General features: G+C 50.7%; 1 long non-coding RNA gene across 1 annotated transcript; it reads right to left on the bottom strand.

Moving 5' to 3' along the window:
• Nucleotides 1-3,283: 3,283 nt before the first annotated feature.
• Nucleotides 3,284-4,624, bottom strand: LOC123277636 (uncharacterized). Its single transcript, XR_006514723.2, has 3 exons — nt 4,232-4,624; nt 3,787-3,859; nt 3,284-3,611 (listed from the first exon to the last, which is right to left on the bottom strand). It is a non-coding gene; the product is annotated as an uncharacterized lncRNA (long non-coding RNA).
• Between the last annotated feature and the right edge of the window lie 1,062 nt (nt 4,625-5,686).

Here is a 5,686-nt window from a genome sequence, read left to right as displayed (position 1 = left end):
GATCAGATCCCATGGACTGCTGCCCCAGCAGGGCTCAGGCAGCACCACTCCAGGCACAGTGAATGCAGGACCCTGGTAAAGCCCTTCCTTGGGGGGTCAAGTGTTGGAGCATTACACAGTCTTTCTGGGGTCCCCAGCTCTGGAAAGTCAACTCATCCAATGTCCTGGAACTAACGTGCTCTCTCAATAGGAGTTACCACTGAGGGAGACTCTGCACTGCCAGGAGCTGCATGGCCACCAGGGATACGATATAGCTACAGAATCTCCACACAACTACCTACAGGATATGATCTACTCTCACCGTGCATCACAAGGGAAACTGAGGCACACACAGGGGAAGCACCTTCCTCATGCTCACACAGCCAGTAAGCGGGAGGGCTGGAATGCAGCCTGGCTCTCCCTCCAGTTCTCTGCTCTTTCTGCCACGTTCCCCTCCTCTCCTCCACACAGGAGGCCCTGCCCTCCCTGTCTGCACAAACTTTCCCCTTTTGCAGAGGGAGGCACCTGGCTTCCCAGGCTTTGCTCACAGAGGGACCCCTAGCAGAACAAAGGGACTCAGAATGTGCCTGTGCAGCTTAGAAGAGGCCACATCTCACCCAATGACTCAGCAAAACCTCAGTGAAAGCTGATAGGAGGATGTGGAGCAGTGAAGCCAGGCCAGACTCTAATCATTCCTCTTAAAGGAGAAAGTCCATTTGCTGGCCTATTATCTGGGCCCAATCTCACTGGCCCCAGCCTACGTCATCCCAGTCCTGCTACAGCCAACCAGGCAATATGACATGCAGATGTGTTTGGGCACCATCTTCCCACATAGAGAGTGCCTGGTAAGTTTTAAAGGATTCAAAGATGATGGGAATGTCTGTACCCAATGGGCCAGGCCCCAAAAAGCCCTGACTACAGCCCCAATTGTCCTCTATCCCTCCCAGTCAGTTAGTTGTCTCGTCTCTTGCATAATCCCCAAGGCCGATCAGCTGGACCAGACCAGAGCTGATGAGAACTAGCTGGCAAAGCAGATTTCGTGATGGAGAATGGGAAAGGAAAACAGATTGTAGGCTGAGAAACCTGTTGCACTAATGCCTCAAATACCCAAATCTGTAATAAAGCAGACGTGCTGCTCTCCAATGAGTTGCCTAATGGTGACCCCTGAAGAGCTGTGTGGTGGGGTCCTGGCTGTGCGCCCCCAGCAGCCAGCTGGTCCCACATACCACACAGCCTGGTTCCTGTAGTTCCTCAACTGCACGACACCCAGGAGACTGGGCTTCAGGGCTGGGTCACCTTTGCAGCCCCACTGTGCCTGAGACAGTGCCTCGTACACTGGAGAAGATCCTATCAGTGAAGGTGATCTAACATAATGTACTACCCCATCGCTGAGACAGAGTCTTGGGTAATTTGAGGAAGAAGGAAAGGGAGACAGGGTGAAGTCAGTGCCCCCCACAAGAGAAGAGGTCAAGATAAAATCCATCCGCAGGGGCACCCACATGTGGACTCAAGTCCCAGGGCCAAGTACAGCCTTGGAATCTCAGAACTAGTCCCAATGGGGATCTGACACCTGCCAAGCTTTCTGCAGATCAGGAGTAAATACCGTCTGTGTCTCTGGTGCTTCATATCAAGCCTACTGTGTCTCAGCTCCACTAACGCCAGCTACAGACAAATCCCTGAACACGCTCCTTCATCCACGTTGTCCTCAGCTGTGTCACCCAGGCTGGAAAAGGACCCGAGCCTTCTCTCTTTGGCACAGGAAAGCGAGAGCCACTGACTGCTGCCCATGGGAGCCAGACACAGACATGGAACCCAGCACAGCCTGTCCTGTCTCTGTGACCTTGAGCAAATTACTTATCCTTTCAGCCTCAGTCTCCCTATCTGTAAAATGGAGGTGATAATTCTTCTCCCCTGTAGGAATGTGGTAAAGATTAAATTTGACACAATAAATGTAAGATCCTGAGCACAGATCCTCATAACACATCCTCAATGATGCTCGTTTGCTTCCTTTAGCTCCAGGACTAGGAAAGCAGCAGGGAGAAGAGGGAAGATAAAAGAGCCATTCGAGTCACAGCCCAGAGGACTTGGGACCTGAGGTGTGGTCGCCGAGACACTGAAGGCACCTGGCTCTGGCTCCTCCAGTTTCTTGGCTCCCCCGCCCCCATTCAGACCCCTGCTGGGTCACAGGGAGTTGGCAGTGCGCTTGGGAGACCAGCCTGAACCACGAAAAGAACAAAGCTCTCTCCCTTTCTTCCCCTCTAGCCATCTCTCAGTTTGTCCCTGGGCTCTCCCGTTCCTGGGGCTCTGGGAGGCTCAGATGCCATGTTGAGGCCAGAGCAGTGCCTGTGAAATGGCGGGTTTTTACCTGAGTACCTGACACAGGAAGAGCAGGACTCAGAACAGCCCCAAATCTCCTCCCAGTCCTTGTAATCCGTGACACCCACATGTCTTACAGAACGGACTACCAGTGCGATGGGAAGGACCACCCAGGACACGGGGCAGAGGACAGTGTTTTCCTTTCAAGGACCAGCCCTGCAGTCCTGGGACTAAGAATGATAAGGATCAAATTTAAAATAATCAATTAGGTGTGGCCTAAACTGTGAATCTGAATCCAGAACTTGTCCCAACAAAGAGGAAGGGTATGGAGGTCCAGCCCTAGAGATGTCCTGGCAGCCAGCTACACGTCCCTCACATTGACAGGGACATGACTGGAAACGTGGTGGTCACAGATGGAATGTGTGTGAGGTGGGGTGTGTGTGTATGTTTATGTGTGTTTTGTCATGTGGTGTCTCTGTGCCAGGGGTCAGCCTGAGGTGTACACTGAAGTTCTGGGTGGTGCCTTTCTAAATTCCCCCATATATGTGGTATCTTTTGAATGTCCTAGACCTTAAATGTTCCAAAAGGAGAAAAAGCAAAAGATGAAGGAGGGAAAAGTCCTGGCACTGGCCCTTTAAATCTCCTAGAAGCCGCAGGACCAATTGGTGAGAACAGGTAGGCTGCAGGTAAACAGACAAGAGGCAGCAGGAGCTGTTCAACCTTCACCTGGGGCTGGCACCAGGCCATGTGCTACAGCCAAGAGCAGTGAGGCGTCCAGTGGGCCATGAGACCTCCAGGCTGGCACTGTCCTTGCTGGGCAACAGAGAGGGACCTCAGAACTAAGTATAGCAGGGGAGAGGTCCAGTTGAGCTCTTCAAAGCAGAGGCAAACACGGGGTTTGTCCCAGCTTCCCTCTTAAGTCAGGGACCTATTCACTGGTCAAGGTCACCAACCTGCACCTCCCCTCAATGACCCTGACAGCAGACGAGAACATCCAACCAGGACAAGTGCAGGAAAATTTATTGAAGGGAAGTGAACAGCCGCGGCCTTACAGGACCCCTGGAACTCTCCAGGACTCCAAGGTCGGTTCTGCCCTGCGCTGGAAAAAGCAGTTGACTTTCTGCAGGCAGAAATTCTTCTTCAGGCTCTGAGAATGGAGGAGGAGAAGAGCTTGACTGAAGATCTGGAATGTCTCAGAGCACTGGCATGGAAGGCATGGAGAGCCCAGGGAGGCTGTGACCGCTCTGCTCGGTGGGGTTAATGGTGACGAAGAGGACAGCATCCACGAACTGAATGTGGGCTTCTCTCCCAACCACCTGGCAACCAAAAGGGGAAACTGAGACACAGAGGTTTTTAAGCACCTTCCTCATGCTTACCTAGCTGGTGAGCGGAAGGGCTGGAATCCAGCCTGGCTGTGTCTCCCCAGGTCCGTGCTCTTTCTGCTGCGCTCTCCTCATGCCCCCCCTTCCCCCAGGAGGCCTTGTCACTCACTCCATCTCCACGATATTCTTCCGTTTCAGAGGAGGCTCCCAGCTCCTCCAGAACTGCAAATGGAGGAGGGGCCCTAGGCAGACAGAGAGGCTCAGAACACGCCTGTGCAACTGGCTGGAGGGGCCCAATCTTGCCCAATGACTCAGAAAAACCTGGATGAAGGTGGATGGGGGAGATGACCAGTAGGGCTGGGCCTGGCAAGGCTCTAATTATTCCTCTTAAGGGAGGGAGTGAAGGTCCTCAGCCTGGTTTGGGAACTGTCTCATATTTCCCAACTTGCCCCTGTAACTGTGTCTCCTGGTGCTGCCTTGAGGCAGGACGGCCCTCAGGTACATAGTGTGAACCACGAATTTGAGGACAAATGATTCCCCCAGAACCTGGAGAGGACTAATGTGACCTCATCTTCTAACACTAAAACCTTCACACCGCTTCCTCCCACACTGACCTGATGGCATTAACAGTCTTTCCCCAGCTTCAGCTGTCCTCCACCTTCCCTTCCAAGAAGAAACTTCTGGCTTGGGAGGGAGGATCTAAAACTCCAGTGGGCTCCCCTCAGCAGATGGTGATCACGAGGACACATTCCTCCTGCTCTTCCCTGCCCCCTCTTCCCTAAGGGGCCATCGTTGACAGGATGGAAGCTTCCACTGGCCTCAGCTGCGGCTGGAGCACAGAAGTCTTCTTGGACAGCCCTGTGAGGGCTTGCCGGGAGCTCTGAGACCTGGGTTATGTGGAGCCTCCGGCTGGAAATATCTAGGGAAGAAATGAGGTCTGTTTCTACCTCTTAACCCTGGGGATCTGAAAAACTGAGCTCTGGAAGCTCTTAGAAGCCAAATGAGAGTGTGGAGACAAGAGCTGGCTGGTGTTGGGAGGGAGGGTTCTCTAAAATCTAAAAGGATTTAGGCGAGGGAGGTTATGCCAGAGAAGTGCTCTGTTGAGCTACACTGATCCAGGCAGCCTTTATCTGTAAACAAGTTGCTGTACTCTTGCTTTTCCCTTTGTTGAAAGTCCCAACTCTGTTAGTCATTCATTCAACGAACATTTTAGGACCTCTCTGTTCTGGGCTCTGTGTTTGACTCTGAGAAACAATCCCTACCCTCAGGAAGCCTGGGGTTTAGAACCGTGCTGTGCAACGTGGTCTCCACCAGCCACAGGTGCCTGCTGAAAGCTGGAAATGTGGCTGGTGCAACTGAGGAATTTGGTTCTTCATTTTATTTAATTTTAATTAATTTAATTTTAAAAACTGATACTCAATTCAGTTATTGAAAAATTTTTAGATATATTTGGGACAAGTTGGATATGTGAACCAATTTTTTTCATCTGTGTTTTGAGATCCAGATGCAAATCAAGTATTTCCAGGGAAAATTTAGGATTGGAACTGAGATGTGCTTGAAGTATAAAACATACATCCAATTTAAAAGATCAATTTTTTGTTTGTTTGTTTGTTTTGGGGTTTTTTTTGTTTTTTTTAATTTTTATTTTTTTCGGATGTACATCATATTTCAAATTCTGGATACATTACATCATGTTCACCACCCGAACACTAATTGTAGTGCATCCCCTCACATGTGCCCCCAATCACCCCTTTTGCCCTCCCCCCTCCCCCCTTCCCCAATGGTAACCACCAGTCCAATCTCCAATGCTATGTGGGGTTTTTTTTTGTCGTTTTTGTCTTCTACTTATGAGTGAGATCATATGGTATTTGACTTTCTCCCTCTGACTTATTTCACTCAGCAAAATACCCTTAGGTCCATCCATGTTGTCACAAATGGCTGGATTTCGTCATTTCTTATGGCTGAGTAGTAGTCCATCGTGTATAAATACCACATCTTCTTTATCCATTCGTCCCTTGATTGGCACCTAGGTTGCTTCCAAGTCTTGGCTATTGTGTATAATGCCGCAA

Source organism: Equus asinus, chromosome 16, assembly GCF_041296235.1.
Source record: "Equus asinus isolate D_3611 breed Donkey chromosome 16, EquAss-T2T_v2, whole genome shotgun sequence".
Lineage (NCBI taxonomy): Eukaryota > Metazoa > Chordata > Mammalia > Perissodactyla > Equidae > Equus > Equus asinus.
Note: the sequence above shows the minus strand (reverse complement) of the source record. Positions and strands in the feature narration are given on the sequence as shown.